The sequence below is a fragment of the Merops nubicus genome, unplaced genomic scaffold (assembly GCF_000691845.1).
Source record: "Merops nubicus isolate BGI_N331 unplaced genomic scaffold, ASM69184v1 scaffold7798, whole genome shotgun sequence".
In the NCBI taxonomy this organism is placed as follows: Eukaryota; Metazoa; Chordata; class Aves; order Coraciiformes; family Meropidae; genus Merops; species Merops nubicus.
The window spans coordinates 6,850-25,645 of NW_008626274.1; the positions used below are offsets into that span (position 1 = coordinate 6,850).

General features: G+C 46.4%; 1 protein-coding gene across 1 annotated transcript in view; it reads right to left on the bottom strand.

Moving 5' to 3' along the window:
* Window positions 1-18,796, bottom strand: part of MEGF11 (multiple EGF-like-domains 11) — a gene marked incomplete at both ends in the record, with an annotated part of 91,769 nt that overhangs the window by 1,575 nt on the left and 71,398 nt on the right. The gene's annotated exons all lie outside the window — the stretch shown is intronic.

The following is an 18,796-nucleotide window of genomic DNA, read 5'->3' on the forward strand; positions in this document are numbered from 1 at the left end:
TTCCTGCCAGGCTCCCAGGCTCCCAGGCAGGGTGGCTCCAGTGAGAGGCAGCTCCCACCACCCAGAGCTGGCCTCTGAGGAGCTGGTGAGCACACAGCTGGGGGCAGGGGCAGGCAGTGCCCATGAGGAGAGAGCAGTGGCAGGGGAGCAGAGGAGAGCCAGGCTGACCCATGAGGAGATGCACTGGACACAGCACTGCTCATCTATCACCACAGCAACGTGGGAAGAGCCTCTGGCTGTGAAAGACTGGGATGAATAACTGCTCAGGACCATGATCTAGTCCTCCCTAGTAACATTAAAATATTGAGCAGCCATGTTGGAGCTGGAGACAAAGCAAGCAGCAGAAGGCACAGGATTGATCCTGCAGGACAGTGCCCTTGTAACTGCTGGGGATTAGTGAGGAGGTCAGAATAAGGCCCATGAAGAATAAGTGACTTACAGAAAAAGGGGCTGGAGCTGCTGTGAGGAAGCAGCAATATCAACCAGCACTTTTGGTGGCTCAGAGAGGAAGGGCTCCACCTTCTGAGCATATTTCATTAGCTCAGCACCCTGTGAGCTCTTGCTAGTCCTACTGTGACTGTTGGGCATGTCTGGAAGGGCTTCTGCTGCAGTAGAAATCACTGTGCCTGCTCTGAGTAAGACCAAACTTGCTGTGAGACCCTCCTGGAGGCCAGGCTGCTGTTAATGCAGGGTTCATCTGAGGGAACTTGACTTCTGGTTCTGAGCCAGGTAGCTGGCTGTCCTTGCCCACACTGAGCTGCAAACCAGCATGCTGCTAGGCCTGAGCTCTGCTCTCACTTATTCCAGAGGAGCTGTAGAAAACCAAAAGTCCTTATGGGAGGATGGCTGACAAAAGGTGGGATACACCTGCTAGGAAAGATACAGGTAGGGTGGGTGCTGCCTCAAAGCCCTTCCCAACCTATTCCCTGTATTTCTGCCTTTAGTCTCTTTTTATGTCTAATTCTCTGTGTTTTATCATTCACTTTTTATGTATTCATTGCATTCCTCAGGAAGTGAAATGAATAATGGACACATTATTTTTTAAACTACATAAGTAATTAATGTGGGAAAGCCCTAAACAGGCCAGGAATCTGGCACTTCAGGAAAGCCTAGGTTTAAGTTTGAAGCTAAATTGCTTGCTGGGGTGAAATCAGAGTCTCGCTGGAAATACTTTTCCACACCTCTTGGCTTTGAGGAAACTGCAAAGTCAGCTCTGAGTCAAACTTTGTAGCTTTGGTTGTCTGGAAGAAATGCAGCTTTGAGTTACTGGAGATGTGCTGCAAATCACACACTGGTCTCTGCATTAAGGACTGCTGTTAAAAAACCATTACAGATAAAGCCATTGTTGCCTGCAGCCCGCTGTGCCCTGCACTCAAGCTCCAGCATAACAACCTCTCCTGAACTCAGTAAGTGGTTTAGGACCTTCAGCTTGCTTGGAATAGGGCCTGGAAGCTGGACTCTACAATGGCTTAATGCAGACTGGACTAGAGCAAGAGCAATTAGTCACAGGGCAAACAATTCTGGTTCTGCAACAAGAGGCAGCGAGTAGAAAATGCAAAGAGAAGACATTCCTTGAAACTAGCAGGACCTCAAACAGGCAGCCACACACAGCAAAGGTGACAGAGCTGCCTCTTGGCTGCACAGACTTCCCAAACTCTGATCTCTCAAGCACACGCCCATGGTGACTCAATGGTGCAGATGTGCTCCTCACTAGACTCCAACCCCACCTAACAGAAATGATAATCTCTCTGACAGAGCCTGGTGTGTGGAGCTCCTGAGCAAATGTGCCAGCAGTGAAACTACAGGCTTTGTTCTGCTCCTTGCACGTCCCAGTAGGCAAGAACAAAAACCTGGGAACTGAAGTCCTGCAAACAGGCAAAATACCTGCAGCCTGGTAAGATCCAGGCTATCTGTATGAACAGTGACATATGTATGCTTTTATATAGAGAGAGAGAGTATGTATACATAGCCATGCATACACATCATGGGTATTTAAATTATTTCTTCCTGTTAGTCTCCAAGAGCCCCACTGATGTCAGAGGGAACGTGCACATTGGCTTAGACAGGAGTGACACTGGGTCCTCAGTGAAGAGCAGGTTTTCTCAGGGTAGCAAACAGCCTCTGGCCATCTGCCCCGTGCTCCTCCCAGGAGCTGGCCCTGGGCCAGGCAGGTTCACTCCCACACTTCCTTGCCACCTTTGCTCTGTCTCCTCGATTTGTGCTGCTGTGGCAGCCTGTGGACATGCATCTGAAATAAGGACCATGGTGCACTCTGAATGGGCTGTTCCTTTTGGCCCTGGGCCCCTCTGTATGAACAGCCCTTTCTCTGCTCCCTCAGAGAACATCTTTCTTCCTTTCCATTTCCAAATAAAAAGTCTGAGGAGTGACTCCTGGCTGAGCAAAGGCCAATGATGCAGGCTGTGAGTAATCAAAAGGTGCAGCCTGCACAACTGAGGGCAAAGAGGGGTTAATTCAAGCACTCATGTGCCTGTTACCTGTGGGATTGCTTTTATGAGATACAGAGGCAAATAGAAAGTACATAGTATTTCCAGAAAGCACTCTGCTGATCTTCTAGACACAGATATACAGATACTTTGCTTGGAAGTGAGGAGCTGTGGTGCCAAGCACCCAGAAAAGGGCATGATGCCACCAGCCAGCTAGAGCTGTAGTGCTCTGGGCTGCTAGGAACAGACTCCTGGCTTCTCCTGAGCTGCCAGCCACTGCTCCTCTGCAAGGCAGCATCTGCTTCTCCTGAGCTGTAAGATCAAAGGGGAGTCTAAGCCTGGATCCAGTGTGGTATTGAGAAGCAAGGTTTTCCCCACCAGCAGAATTCCTGAGTCCTTACACCCACTCTGAGCACAGCCATGCCCCTGAGAGTGGTGGCATGCTGCAGTTTAGGTACAAGAGGTGTCAGCCCCAGACAGGTCTGGATAGCATCCAACTCTGAGCACAGGATTTGATCAGAAATGCACTTCATAGGTCATAAAAGAAATAATCAGAAATCTCCTTATGATTACAGGTTTTAGAAGATGAGTGTCCGAGGTCATTTTCACATGGATATTCTTATGATTCCCTTTCCCCCAGCTATAATTCATATTTTTGACACCTGCAATTTCTAAGAAGCCTACAGACATTTTTGTGAGCCTGATGCTCTTCCTCATCTGGTTGGTGCAAAGAGCTTGTCCTTTGGGGCCACTGCCTCGGGCAGAGGAGTTGCTGGCTGAAGAACCAGGGAGGCAACCAGAAGAGTGGAGAGTTTTCCATCTGTGCCAAATTTCTCTCCAATTTCCCCTGAAGGTCTCTGCCCTGCCTCTAGCTCATTCACATCTGCTCTCTGTAATATTTCACAGGGCCACAACAGAGGAGTTGTCCACTGCTGCTGTAGCTATTTTTCACTGAATCCACCCCCACACAATGCTTGGCTGCTCCTCCAACACATGAGCTGGAGCATCTATGTCATAGAACCTAAGGCTAATAGTGGGATCAGAGGTGGTGCAGCTCCTCGGCTCTTCAGTACTTCCATGCATGAAGCAGTTTAAAGGTCAAGATCCCCCACGTGACCTTATTATTTTATGTTTATAATTCAAAATTGACATTTTTCACTTTCTTCTGAAACTTGGAAGTGGAATCTGCAGCTTTTATTGCACAGAAGTAATAAAAAATGAAAATGTGTTACAGTTTCATGTAAAAATAGCCTTGACCTGAGCAAGAATCCAACATTATGAAAGTTAGCATAAACAAGCATTACATGAAAGAGAAGAAAACAAAAATGTAATTTTTTATCACTTAGTATGAAAAGACATTTGGAAAGAAACAAAACCCAGTATCTGGGATGCAAAATGCCATGGAAAAATGGGTAACTGTTCTGCTGCAGACCCTGTAGCTAAAGTATCAATCACTTCTACATCATTCGTACTGCAAAGGCATTTAGCATCCCTTCTGCTAGTGAAATAAAATGCATGAATGCAGGACAAATGTGGCACACAGGGAGTTCAGGGCACTGCAGGTTACAGCCAAGTAAAGCTACTGAGCAAAGCAGTAAAATGGCAAAAGAACATTAACTTGATCTGAGGAGCATTTGGAAACCCTCTGCACGCCCAGCTCTCCATGTTAGGTGCAGATAAGCACAACAGCAGCTCTGCAGCTTATACAGCAGAAAACATTCCTGGTTGATTTTGATGGAAAAGGTTTTGCACTGAAGCTTGACAGGTTTGTGATTTTCCTGATGCAGGGAAGGCTTGATCTTTGGAGCCAGGCATGGTGTGTGACCAAAAGAGCAGTGACAAGATGTGAGGCCTGGTGGTGCTCTAGGTTAATTCCTTTGCCATGTGAGCTGGGAGATAGTGGACCTTAAAAATCCCATAATACCACTTAATACTGCACTTCCCCTGCTGCCAGCTTCCTGTAAGGTATGAGTGAGCCCAGTAAAGGAGAGGGCAAGTGCTCTCTGCCACTGACAAGCTAAACTCCAAGTGCTCAGATAGGAAAACAAAGAGCATCCAAAGCACTAAATCTGGATAGGTTTTGAGATAAAAGCTGCTAAAAAAGAGACCTGTTAAAACTGAAGCCAGGGAGAATAAACTCAGAAAGGGTGATTAAACTTCTCTCTTGGCTTGTTTGCACTGGCTGGCCATTCAAAATTGCCTGAAAAATGGCCACTATGTGATTAACTTGGAGATCTCAGAGTGTACTGCATGTTCCAGCTCCCACAGAGGCTCCACAGTGTTATCAGGATGCCAGTACTTAGTGCTGAACTTTATTAAGCACGAAAGAAGAAAAAAACAAAACCAAACTTGAATTTTTAACATTCTAAGCTAGTCCTTAAAAAACATTTATAGAGTTGATGACAGTGATTCAACTCAGCAGCCTAGGAAGGGAGACTAGAGTGAGTATTGACTTTGCTTTCCCAGTCTGTGGTTTGTGGTAAAGGAAATTTTTCAATTCTCTATCTTTCACTACTGGCAATTCTGGTTGTGAAATAAAGACCACACCGATATTCTTCATTATTGTTAATGCCTTTATGAAAGACTGATTTGGATTTGGAATCGCTCTGAAGTCTACTAAAGTGATTAAATTTTTAAAAATTACTGACCTAGTTCATTCAGATAGCTGTAGGGTCTCCAGTCTGCAGTTTCTCTGTCAAGGATTTTGTTACTGAGCTGTTCAAAAAGTATGATAATGGGTTAATGCTGAAATAAATAAGACAGTTCCCACCCAAGACTTCAGCCCAATGATGTCACAAATAAAAATGGGAGATGACAATTACCTTGGCCTCACCATTTCAGTTCTGTATCTGTGGGAATTTGACAGTTGTTCACTAGCATTAGGGAAAATCACAAAGGAAAGTCACTTCACCAAGCAATGAACACGAGCATGCTGGAAAATGCAGGATTCCCTCCAGGGACCAGGGATCAGGACTGGGATGCCTGTGCCCGTGGAGAGACACGCTGGCAGTTTCAGAATAATGAATGGAGATGGCTGGATCCAAAGCACATGGCTGGATTCAAAGCAGAAGGCTGGATCCAAAGCAGGTACATGAGCATGCGTGCAGCAGCTGCTGGGAACACAGGGGCTGCCCAATGCAGCCCAGCGTGGCCTCACAGGAGAGGGAACTGCTGCAGGATTCCTCTCAATTCAAGGAAAATCACATTGGCAACAACAAAGCCTGAAGCCAGCGAGAGCAGCACGGAGCCCAGGGCTGCCATTCCAGGAGGGCACAGCTCCACTAGACTGGGGCTCCAGAGCAGCTCTACAAAGCTTGTGGTGACCAGGTGAGGCCCAGCAAGGAGGGTCTGTGAATCCCTGTGGTTGCTACCAGTGCTGAGTTTTCCACCTGGACACTCCTCCCTTGAGAGCCACGCCTGCTGAAGGCACAGCTGGTCCTCAGCAACTGTCAGGTCAAGAGCAAATCCCAACCCCATTTCTGAAAAGCTAAAGTTATGAAGCTACTGTTGCTCTCCTGTGTCTGCTCCCAAACTGGAAAGCCTCCTGCCCCTGTTTCTGAGGGTTCAGCTCTGCTATTTTACCGTGTTACAAGAAAATGCTCAACAATAAAGGAGGTTAAAATTGAAACAAAGCATTAAAAACACCACAACATTTCATTTGCCTGCTCTCATGAATTTTTGCTTAATTTTCATAATGGGTTTTAAGACTTGGAAGAAGAAAAAGCCTACTGATGTGCTGAAGTCTATCAGTCTACCAGGAAACACTGCCAGATTGGGAGGGATAACAGGGCTGTCCCATGAAGCAGTCAGGGATGCTGCTCTGTGCCATGTAACGTGGACACGGCCCAGGGGCAGAGCAGCCACCAAGCAAAGTGACTTCAGAGGGGTTCAGCCCCCTGAGTCAGCTGCAAGGAGCACAGCACCACCTGCAAGGAATAACCATGTCGTGGGAGGTGGAGAAATACAGCAGGCAGGAGAAATGCTGGACCAAGAGAGGGGAGAAAGGAACGGGGCTGGGCAGCCACGCAGCTCCTCTGCCCCTGGGTTTGGGTAGTGACCACACAGGGAAGGGCTCTGGGTCAGGAAATCTCTGGTGAAAGTCCCCCTGTAAATGGGGCAGTGTGGACCAGTGGGATCCTCCCAGCTGGGTCACTGCAGAGCTCTGCAGCCTCTCCCTTATCTCTAGGGAAATCATCTGCAAACACTCCTCTCTATGAGGAGCATCACATTTAGGACAACTGCACTATATATTACAAACTGCATTGACATTTAGCTTTTATCTGATTGCAGAAACTGGGTTTCATTTGGGGGAAGATTTGTAACAACCAAAGGCAAAACCTTGCCCTCATTGACTGCGTCCTGCTGATTGAATTCCTTTGATTCAGGATGCAGAAAGTGGTCTGATGTGTTTTTTGCATCAAATATAATCTGCCCTGGCATAAGGAGACCCAGGAAAACCCACGGGGAGAGCCCTGCACAGAGGCATGGGAGACAGCACAGATAGAAAAGGCTGTGCACACACACACACACACACACAATGTTGGGTCACTCTACAAGCAACTGTGCAGTATTTTTAGAGCCATTCAGCTGAAGCTTTTACATAAAAAGGTTCCATCATTTGCTAAGCAGGAAACTGTGCTCCAAATGGGCTGAACTCCAGCCTGGAAGAAATATTCAGGACATACAAGAGTGCAAATACACCGACCACACACACACACAGATGTGTGTGCATGTGTGTGTATATATCTATATATATATGTCAGGCTTTGGCTGAGAGACACCCTGCTGCTGAGCCACCAGCACTGACCTTGAAAGAGGCATTAATTCAGGGTGGTTCTGAGCCCTGTGCTGCATGGGCCACGAAGCCAGATGATCAGCAGGTCCCTCGTGGCCCCACAGCCCATGAATCTCAGCTCAGCCAGCCCCAGCAGCACAGTGATAGCTGTAGCCAGTGTCTCATCCTGCTCCTTCTCCCTTTCTGCCTCTGCACACTCTCACTGAGGTCCCACGTCTCATCAGCTCATTAGCCACCTCTGCACCAGCCACCCTCCTCAAGGACATGCCCAGAGCAGAGAGCTGATAAAGCTGGTTGCCTGCAATGTTTCTGGAGTGCTCCCTGCCCGAGCACGGCTGTGACCGCACCTTTGGCACCTCCCAGCTGGCACCTCCCAGCTGGCACCTCCCAGCTGGCACCTCAGGAGTCCTTGCTTCATCACTCAGCAGTGCCTCGTGCTCCCCAGTGCTGGGAACATCATCACTGACAGCAGGCACATGGAAGGGGTGGACGGGGCAGCCAGAGCACACACACACACGAGGTGATGGGAAGCAGAGGGGTCTGTAAGGTGGGTGCAGCCTGCCCAGCCCTGGGGGTGGGCACGGCCCCACTGCTGGGTTCCACCAGTGGTGCCCACGGCTTCTTCCTTCCTCTCAAAACTCACAGCAGCAACACGAGTGCTGATTTTCAATCCAGCTGCACCACTTAGCTCACAGTTACTAAAGTCCTGGGGTTTCTATTAAAAGCTGTGTTTTTGCAGGGTTTATAAATCAGCTCAGAAACTGAAAATTTGGCATGACGAGCTATGGGCTAGAATTGATTTTTTTTTTTTTTAATGAAATGATTTGGGGACATTTCTAAGTTTTTCAGAATGCAGTAATTACAAAGAAATGTGATTATAGCTGTCTCTTTGTGCTACTATCGTTTCTTAACACTATAATTTGTTAACTTTTTTCTTCTTAAGACCGACGATACTTCAGTTTTTAGAGTGAAGCAAAATTGCTTTTCTAGAGGAAAAAAATCCTTCACAGTAAATTTATCCACTGAAAATCCTAGCTTGTAATTTTAGCAATTTGGTTAAAACCGCCTCAGAGCTGGCAATTTTTCCTCTAAGGTCAAGGAGATACTGGCTTGAGTAAAGCAGAGGCACTGTCAGCCCATCTGAAACAGCTGGACAGGGCACAGTGCAAGTCACTCACCAGCTGCCATTTGTCAACGCTCAGGGTTTAAAGAAGCCCATGGTCATTAGGCAAAGAAGTGCTGGCAGGAGCTCCATCACACCTGTATCCTTCAGGGGAGCACTAGAAGAGTTCCTCAGTAACTGCCTTGACTTCAGGTTTCTGTGGTCCAAGCTGCTGTTTCTCAGTTTTAGATCCTGAACACTCTGCAGTGATTCTGTATTTGCCGTCTTCCTTTTTCTTGGGCAAGTTTGAGTCACAGCCACTTTAATGATGCCTTCTGTGGTTGAATTCTCTTTTATTAGCTGGGTGATATCCAGTCAGACCATTTCCAGTGACCTCTGTTTTGCAATTTCTAATTTTATGTGAAGTCTTTGGTAGAATTTAGAGCTTCCTTTAATAGATGTGAATCTGCTGGCTTTAAAAATTCAGGCCATCTAATAGCAATTGATTTTTATGAAGTCTGTAGAAACCAGAAACACCTGCAAAAGTGCAAGGTGAGGGTCCTCCATTTGTGACATGCCCGTGCAGCAGCCTCACGCTTTATACAGAGGATTCTTCACAAACTTTTGCAGCCTTTTGTAAAAGTGAGAGATATTCCTACATTCATGCACAATCCAAAAACTCAAATACAGAGCTGGCGTTGAAGCACTGGTTGTGGTTCTGTGAATGGTCCCACCAAACTCCCTCTGAGCAAAAGAGCATCTGAGAATCTGGTCTTGAACTCAAGCAATGAGAGCTCTGATGAAGACAGGGGCATGGAGGTGAGTGTGCAGCCCTGTTTATCTGCTTTGGACCATTTTGGTGCTGGCACAATTTCACTTGAGTTCACTTATGATACTCCTTGCTGCACATGTCACATGAACAAAGGCCAGACCTCCTTGTAGGAGCTAGTAAGCAAAGGTCAAATTTTGGCCTCACTTAAAGGATAGTAAGGCATTGACTTCAACAGGGCCAGCATTCCACCCAGGCTGACTTCACAGCTCACTCACGTGGGAAGAGCTTTCACTTGGAGCAAGGTGCTGGTGGTTGAAAACTCACACTGAGATGCAGGAGCCTCGACCTCCTCCTCAGGCCCAGAGGTGCAGAGCTGCTCTCCTGGACGTGGCACAGAGACAGCTCAGCCCCACAAACTCCTGCTGGCAGCCAGAGCGGGCTGTAGGGCCACAGGACTGGAAGGGCTCTGATCACCCAGCCCCTGAGTCCAGCCACATTTATTGCAAACACCCAGGCACATAATCACTTAGATAGCTGATCAAGCTCCATTTTAACAGTAATCAGATTTCTTTGTCCCATTAATCTTACTGGGAAGCTGTTCCAAAATCTCACTGATCTGATGTTAGAAATCTAATTTCCAGCTTCGATGCATTCATGGCCAGTTCATCTTCATTTGTTCTTGTGCCAGCTCTGTCATCTAACTTAAATAGCTCTTCTCCCTCCTAGTGTTTACCTCGTCATACTTAGAGATGGCAATCATACTCCCTCTCAGCATTCATTTTGCTAGATAAAAGAAGCCAAGCCTTTTTTAGTCTCCTCTCATATGCTCCCCCTTACCCTCCCACTTGCTTTTCCCTGCATGTATTCCAGTCTGAGCGCTCACCAGCACAACTCACCACTCTCATACACACCAGGAGGATTTTAATGCTTCCACTTGTACTTGTCTGTCAGCAACTTCAAAGTTTTTACCTTCAGGACACGCGTAGGGTCCTGTGCAGTGGCCAAATGTCTCTCTGGCAGAGGGAACACGAGGTGAGATACCTCCCCCTGGTATCCCAGAGGAGATGCAGGAAGGCTTGGAACTGCTGCCTTCCTCGGAAGACAGACTTGTCTCACAAACCACGACCCTTGGGGCAATGCTGCACCTTCTAGCTTCTGTCCTTGGCCATCCTTGCCCACCTCACTCCCCTAGGGAAGCCCCCACTGACGACAGCAGCAGGGGCAGTAAATGCAGGATCAGCATAGGACAGACTGACCCTGCTGAGCCAGAACAGGGCTGGGAGAGGAAAACAGACAGCAGGAAGGACTACAGAAATAATATGTGTAGAGTTGGGCGAGAAAAGGGAAAACGGATATGAGAAAAAACAGAAAAGATAACAGAGTGGAGAGAACACCAAGGGAAGGGGAGAGAAAAGGCAAAACAAGACACAGAGAGGAGAGGATGAGGGGTGTGGGAGTGCAGGAGAGAGAAAACCTCAATCTGGAGCAGGGCTGCATCTCTCTCCCCACTGCCCTGTCTTTGTACCTTTGCCCAGGCTGTCTCTCAGAGAGAAGTGATAGAGGAATGGCTCCAGTCCATCACCTCAAGGCATGATCTCCTTTGAGCACAGGGAGGATAATGCTTCCAGGGCTCTGGCTCAGCAGTTCAGAGATTCCTCTGCCCTTTTTTTCCATTTTGCATCTGTGCTGGTTCCTTTGTGACCCCAGCTGGCACTACAAAGAAAGGATTCCTCCAAGTACAACTTGTGTACATTTCCCTGCAGAAAGTGGGAAAGGCACCAGCCGAAGTGATTTGGAAATGAACCTCGTTAAGGCAGCCATTAGGGGCTTTATGTGCTCTTTTGTCTCCCTTGGCTGGAGAACTCCACAAACAGAAGCAGTGTATTTTTGGCCATCCTCAGCCATCCAGTACTGCAAAGCATTCTCATTAATAAGTAAGATGATGGGAGATCTAAAGGAAATATCAAGCCATATATTTTGATACATGCCTTGAAAATGCCAGATTTCTTGTTTTTCTTTTCTGAATATCAGGACAACCTGCTAACCAACTCCTGACAGCCAGCACTACAGCAGGGTGAGCAGCTTCCAAGCTGGTCCAAATGCATCACTTGGGTTTTAAACTTTTTGGCAGCTTAATATTTGAAGTAGCTCTATGACAAGATGGTGCTGCAGCCTGGGAAACCAGGATAGCTGCTTGCTTTGACCTTTTCTGAATTCATCTAAATCACCACAACAGGATTAGTGGTCCAGACCCACACTCATGGGGTTCATCCTCAATTTGACATTATGAGCGTCTGCACTTTCAGTTTAGGGAGGAAAAATGCATGATGCAAGGGGACCATCTACATCAGAAAACCTATTTACACATCTGTCTACACTCTTCTCAGAGAAATCTCTGGAGCCAGCCTTTTTATTATATTTTAATGAGGTTTTCTTTTAATAACCAGGAAATGACTTACAGGGTCACATGTAGAAATATTTTTGCATAGTCTCTTGTACAATAGTGTCTTTCTTACATTAATCTTGTTCTCATGGCTTTCCAGTCAGCAGAGCTACATTTGGATTAAGGTGACACAGCCTGCATGTACCATCATTCTTAAAACTGACATCCCTGATGAAATCAATGGCATTTCCTTTTTCCCTGCTCCCTACCCTTTGCCCCACCTTGGCTAAAGGAGGCCCTAAAGGAAGAGCTGTCTTACTATTTACCACATCTAAATCTATTCCTGAAGTGGTGCATTGAGTGATGGAGTTGTCCAAGAGTGGTCCTAGGGAATTGATAGCAACATGTGACAAGTGAGGTGCTCCTGGATGTTGGAGCAACACTGTCTGAAGAGCTCTGCTGGGGAGCTTTAAGTAACAGCAGAATGCCCCTGGATGAGAACAGTGCTCAGAAGCACCCTTAGACACCTTCTTGCATCTATACACTTTTCTGTGTCAGCAAGAAATTTGTGTGTCTACTGACCTGGGAAACCATAATATAGCGAAGGTGGATGACTGACTTAATGCTTCATTGATTTACTTTCGTTATATTAAGGGATAATTACAATTATCTGGTTATTTATCTTTTCTGAGAAGCAAGCATACCTTAGAGTTGCTAAGCCACGAAGCCTTATTGACCCAGACAGGCATGTGCTGCAACTCCAGTTGCCACACACAGAGGTGATGAAGACAGACCCTGGGGCAAGCAGAGCTTTCTGTGCCTGCTGGAGCTACCATGTCAGAACAGCTACACTGGGCTTTGGAATAATGCTGGCAGGCAACAGGGTCCAACAGGCATTGCTTTGGTTCATTTCCTTGAACTGATAAGAACATTGCTACAGTGGGGTGGGATAATATCTACCTTACTGGAGCTGTTTCCATCCAGATTACTGGTAAAGAAGCGTGAAGTCACACCACATGGGAGAGTGTGGTAGCTTGGATTGGAAAAACAATGTACACTGCCGCTACCTTGAGATACATCTGGGAAGAAAACAAGTCATCACAAAACACTTTGGAAGCCACAATGGTTCTTAAGAAACTGCAAACATGCTCGAGACAATCTAGGTTAGAAAACTCTGTTAGAGTACTGGGTGTTACAAAAACATCTGCAGATGAAATCTATGCTGCATTACCATGGTGTGACACTCTTGACTATTAGCATTAAATGTAAGATAAAAAAGCAAAATATTTAATTAATACAGTGTTCTCTTTTTGAAGATCTTAAAAAAGCAATTCCTGACAGTCCAGCTGCTTTGCAGGTGAGGGAACAAATGGGAAACTCAGGAAATCCATGGTCTGCAGCACAGCTTCTTCCTTCATTTAAACCCATGTAAGAGCTACTGATGAGAATAACCTTTGTACTTATTAAACAATTCATTAATGGCTTTTTTTTTTTTGTTACAAAATAAGTAAGTTAATGTTAGAAACCAAGGTGCTATAATCATGTTAAGGAGTCCAAAACATTTTACACAGCTCTTTGTGCAAGGCTTAGAAAAACCAGAAAGCTGAAGCACTGAAAGGCAAACTTGGGCAGTTACATTGTTAGGCTTAGTGACATTTTAACTATTTCCTCACTTTAACTTGTGAACACATTTACCAAACAAAATAATTTACCAAGACAGACATCATATTTATACTGGCACTTCTATCCACAATCCTGATCTGGTTCCAGCTTAATCACAAATGGATAAATATTTCAAAGTACCATCAGAAGAAAGGATGAAAAATGTAAACTGAAGCAGCATCGTTTAAACAGCTAAGCCCTGTGAGAAGGAATTGAATGGGTTTTAATCAAAATAAAACCATTTTGCTTAAATTGTAGGCAGAAAGGTTAGTTACAGGAAACCCCTTCACACAGAAACGGTATGGAGTGCTGGGGTGGCTGCTTGTCCCCACCACCAGGGATCTTTCATGAAGCTGGGCAGGAGATGAGTGAGGAAGGGCAAGGACCTGGCTGGCACTGTCTGTGGGAGGGGGGTACCTGCTCCCCATCAGCCCTCTCTGCCTGCCCTCTGCGTCTGCATCCCTGTGAACATGCACTTTGCTTTGCTGACATCTTGTGGAGATCTAGATTTAGCCTAATTTACTGCAACACGTCCTGTTTCAGATAAGTGGTTTTATCTGCAGGCTGTCTCTCACAGCAGTGCTGTGGCACGCAGCTGCACAGGCACACAGGTATCTGGCTGGGGTTTCTTTGCTGCTGAAACACGCAGAGCAATTCCTGAGGTCAGATCTGTTTTGTAGTGAGTACAGAGCCTTTTAGTCCCAGCTATTTTCCGAGGCTGTTGCTAACAGTGTGTCTCAGATCAGAGGGTGGTAGTCTGCCACCTCCCCTAACTACAGCTCTGATACTTGCGGTAGAACTCACAAGAAACAGAAACCTCTTGGGGTCTGCAGATGAGACCAGGGGCTGGAACCCAAACCCAGAGATCAGCATGTGCCCATCACAAACACAGCTGCTCACACACAGCCTTGAACTTGCTAGTGAGGGCCTGGCAGCTCAGCAGGGAGCAGAGCTCATCCTCCCTTCTCCCAGCCTGCACTCCCCACTAAGCCCAGACACTAGCACCCACACCTTGCTGCTTCGCAGGGGAGCGTTGATGGCTGAGCCACTGCAGCTCTCAGCTCTGCCTGCCCCTTTCCTTATCTGTCCTGCTCTGGCTCGGCCCTGGGCAGGAGGAGCAGCTGGGGGGAGAAGAGCCATGGTCCACTGCCCTCACTGGGAGATAAAGGGGCACGGACCGAGGGTGACTGTGAGCCAACATGTTACAATTTCACATCCAGCTTATCTGGCTGTAGCTTGTTTTGTGCACCCAAAATGAGTCGAAGGAAAAGTCTGCCAGACTGCCCTGCTGCTCAGCACAGTGCTGAATTAATGAACCTGAGCTCGTACACAAGTCTGCACCACCAGAAATCCTTTCTTCCTTCATTGCATGCAGTTCCATATACTCAGAATTACTCCTTCTACACAGTTCCATTTGGTCGATACTTAACTACCCACCCAGGCTGATTTACCTTGATAGCACAGTCCATTTTCTACACATTTATTCATGAAGCTTTTATAACTGCTGGCTGGAAATACATCAAATTCAAATCTAATGCTATCTCACTTAAAAAAAGAAAAAAAAAAAAAAACCAAAAAAAACCACAACAACAAAGCCACAACCCACAAACCCCCCTCTCTTCCTGAAGATGAGGATTTTATTCTGCTCTGAATGGTAAGCAAAAACTTAAATGCCTTAAAGAAAGGGAATGATTTAAATTAAAACAAAGCAAAAGAACCCCAAAGTTATGTTACTGTTCACATGGGGGGATCAGTCCTGTGAGGGGATCCATGGTGGCAGGGTCCTGCCGTGAGCCCCTCAGGCCTGAGGCTGCACTCCAGTGGAAGATCCATGAGGGCTGGCTGAAGGCCACAACACTAGCACTAGAAAGACTGAGCTTCTGCTCCCAGCCAGGGCTGTGGGTGAGGCAAAGAGCACAAGTCCTCATCCACTGGGCACAAGGCCAGCCGTGGGAAGAAGGGGATAAGTAAGCACTCTGCAGTCAATCCAAACCCAGACATCTCAAGCTGTTTTCTTCTTTTTGTGTGGACCTTTTCCACCCATACGGAGTGGCAGGGGGGTGGCTGAAGACTCCAAGCAAGAGGGTTCACTCTGACACCTCCTACCATACATCATTTCTGTAAATGTCTTGTCTAGGCTGTGGGATCCATGAGGTTCTATTTGTAGTGAGCTTTGCTCAGGTTTTGGATTTCAGCAGAGGATTCACTCATATCAGAAAGTCTGTGAAGACCTTGATAAGACCTCAAGCATCAAGCCAGTAGTGAAGTTTTTGTGAAATTCCTGAAGAGAGGTCTCTGCTGCTCTCCAGCACCACCACATAGTTTCCCCTTCTGTCCCCATCTCCTTGAATTAAACGAGCAGCACTTTAAAATCTTTGCAAAGTCCTGTTCTCATGCTGGGGAGCACCACTTTAATTTCAGGCTCATTTGGGAAAGTCTGCTCTCAGATCCACAGGCTGTGGTTAAGCTCTCCCAGCATGGGTGGTTTTCCTTCCCACTGGTGGCTGGGCAGAGTGTGTGTTTTGCTGCCACATCTTTCATCCCCAAATGCAAACGAGTGGAAGGGCTGCCCAGAGGGGTTCCCCTGCTTTACAATCTCTCTCACACATATGCAGGGATTATCAGCATCAGAAGAGTTGAGGACATAAAGACCAAAAACATCCTCCAAAAATAAATTAATGTGCTGGAAGAAACTGCTGCCTCTAGGAGCAAGGGATCCGTGTGTGTGACTCCATTCAGAAACAACAGCAGCACTACACCCTAACAAGAGCAAACAAGCAAAACCACAACGGTGGTGATTCAGGTTAGCTTGTGAGGTTACAGCCTGTGTAGGGCTGGAGACTGCAGTCCTTGTTCAGGGGGAATTCCTGATGAAGTCCATGGGTTTACTTGGGATTATATTATTTGGATAAGTACATCTGCCTGGTAATCTGCCCTTAATCCACACAGACAAGTCCAGGTGAAGGCTGAAATCCCTGTTACCTCTGTGTAACACTGCTGCTGTCCTTCAGCATCCTCTGCAATGCACAAAGGCACACACATGCACTCATACACACACGTGTTGCTCTTGCCACCCAGCCACGCTCTGAGTCTCTATTTCTTATCTGTGATCTTGTCTCAGCATCCACCTCCTCACTTTCTGCTGGAGAAGACACACGTCAGCACCTTTTGCTGTCTTTCTGCAGCTCCATGGAAGTGAAAGGCTGAAAACAGCATCAGTAAGGCCAAAGCTGAGAAGGCTACTGACAAGGAGAAAGTTTCTGGAGGAGAATGTACTGGATGACAGTCAGAATTTGGCAGGGAGCTTTCAGAGGCCCTTGTCTAGAATATTTAAATGCCCTTCTAACACAAAGACCAAAACTTGAAAGAATGCTGATACCCGCAGGCAATTTCTAATGAGATGAAGATGGAGCAGTGTGACTTCTGACTTCTTAGTCTTCCTCTGCAAGCAGAGTTTTTCAGGGGGGAGACAGCAAAGAAACTGTTCCTGTGACCTCCAGAAAAAGATGGCTGACCCCACTCAGGTGCACTTCCCCAGTGATAAAATTTATATTGCTACAGGAACTGCACAAAGAAAGGAAGAGGAAAGAAAAGGCCTGGATTCTGCATCTCCATCAGTGATGGAGATGAACAGGAAGGAAACATCTACTCTCTTTCTAGAGAAGCCCACATAGCACCACTGACCTGGTGCTGTTTGGGATTGCAAGGACCTGGGATTACAGGTTTTTTACCAACTGAGTTGATACAGAGCAGCAGTGCCACAAACACAAGAATTAAATTCACTGTCATTGCCCAAGGACCAGAAGACATCCCAGATTCAATGAAGCTGAAGGATGTGATCTTTCAGATATTCACGATGCAAGCAAAAATTGAGCAATCCCCCAAATGTTTCTTTTCCTCAAGTACTTGAGTGTCATGTGGGATCAGGAGCTCTGGGATAGGCGCCTGCACCCGAAAAGAATGTGAAGAACATTGTAGAGGGAGATGCAATGCCCACAAAGACAACCTGCAAGGACACTCTTGGGCTACTAATATTTTCAAAAGTAATGGCTTTCTTTCTATGGCTCAGAAGGAAAGTCACCTGTCTGTGTTAACTTCAAAGGACAAGAGGAACCTTTCTCAGCATTAGCCTTTTTTGGACTTCCTGCAGAGTATCAGCCTGTGATACCATCAGGTTGATTGTGAAGTCTGAAGAGCTGTGATGGTGAAATATGGAGAAAAAACAATGGAGGGCTTCTCTCCCCCTTGTCTGAAAGCAGACGCTCAATTACTCCAGTCAGGAACTCCCAAACTCTCCTTATTTTGAAATTTGTAAGCTGTGCCTCTTAAGCATGCTGCGTTACATATACATTAACTAGAAAAGCACAGAAGAAATGAGGTGTAGCAGGCTTTGTAAATAAATGCATAAAGTGCCAATACAAAAGAAATGAATTGCTGAAAAATTCAGAACATCTTTCCATGCCAGTGGCTGTGATCTGCTCTCTTGGAACTCGGAGCCTTGCTGCTGCTGAGATGTGCCACAGTTGTCTCTTGCATGTTCATGGTCTGGCTCTTCAAATGATGTTGAAATGACAAATTTCAGGCCAAATTGTGCTGACAACTAGCCAAGGATCAGATGAGCCTTCTCTGGCAACACTCTCATACATTTTTTACTCTAATGGGCAGCTTAAGCAAGAGCCTGTAAAGCTAAAATTCAAAAATAAAAGGCAACGGGAGGAGGTCCAAGGATGATTGTTTTTCCCCCATCTTGTAGCTATCAGAAGAAGGAATGCTCTCGTAGGCCTGAGTGGCTGGGCCTCGTGTACTTAGACTAGAAAGCAGAAAGAAAACGGCAATGCAGGACTGGGAAAGCAGAGCTGTTAGGCCAGCCTCTGTCTGCTTCAGGAGCTGGGACTTACAGTTCCAGCCATTTAAAGGCAAGTGAAGTGCAGTCAGAAGGCAGCAAACCCTGAGGAGATCCCCACTAGAGACAGATCGGAGGAAACAAAAAGGAGGGAAAGCCATCTCCTGCCTGGCATCCTATCTGATACTGGCCATAGAGGAATAGAGAAGAATGACAGTGTTAAAAGGAGATCACATCCTCCAAAGTTCAGCCAGTCAAGGAAAGCTGTTCTCCATTGCAGCAGGAAAAGATAGAAAGAAGAAAGAAATATGATCTCAGTATGCCTTTTTTTTTTTTTAAATCTTACAGAGCCTTCCTCTTCCCCTCTCCTGCTTTCATCAGCTCCTGTGAAGAACACTCACACCAGCTGTCTAGACAATGGGGACTGGTCTGCACACAGAAGGTGACAATGAATAGGACTCCTCAAATCATAAACTGCAACACAGACAAACTAAAAACTTATGATTGACCCAGTCAGCCCCAAATCCCATTCCCCAAGCAAAACCAAGTCTTCTTCTGAAGGTTTCACAAAGGGAAAACTTCTCTGCACCACAATAGGAATGCAGCCAATTAAAAAACCGTGGAGTTCACGTGTTCCATGCAGCAGACTTCTTGCCTAGGTATATCCTGTATCCTGGTAAGCAAACTTTCATATATAAAGCACCTTAAATCAGCTTTAAGTTATATTTGCTCTCCTGTCCCTGTTAATTGTTAAAAGATGATGATACTCGGGGGAAGAGCAGACGTGTCATTATT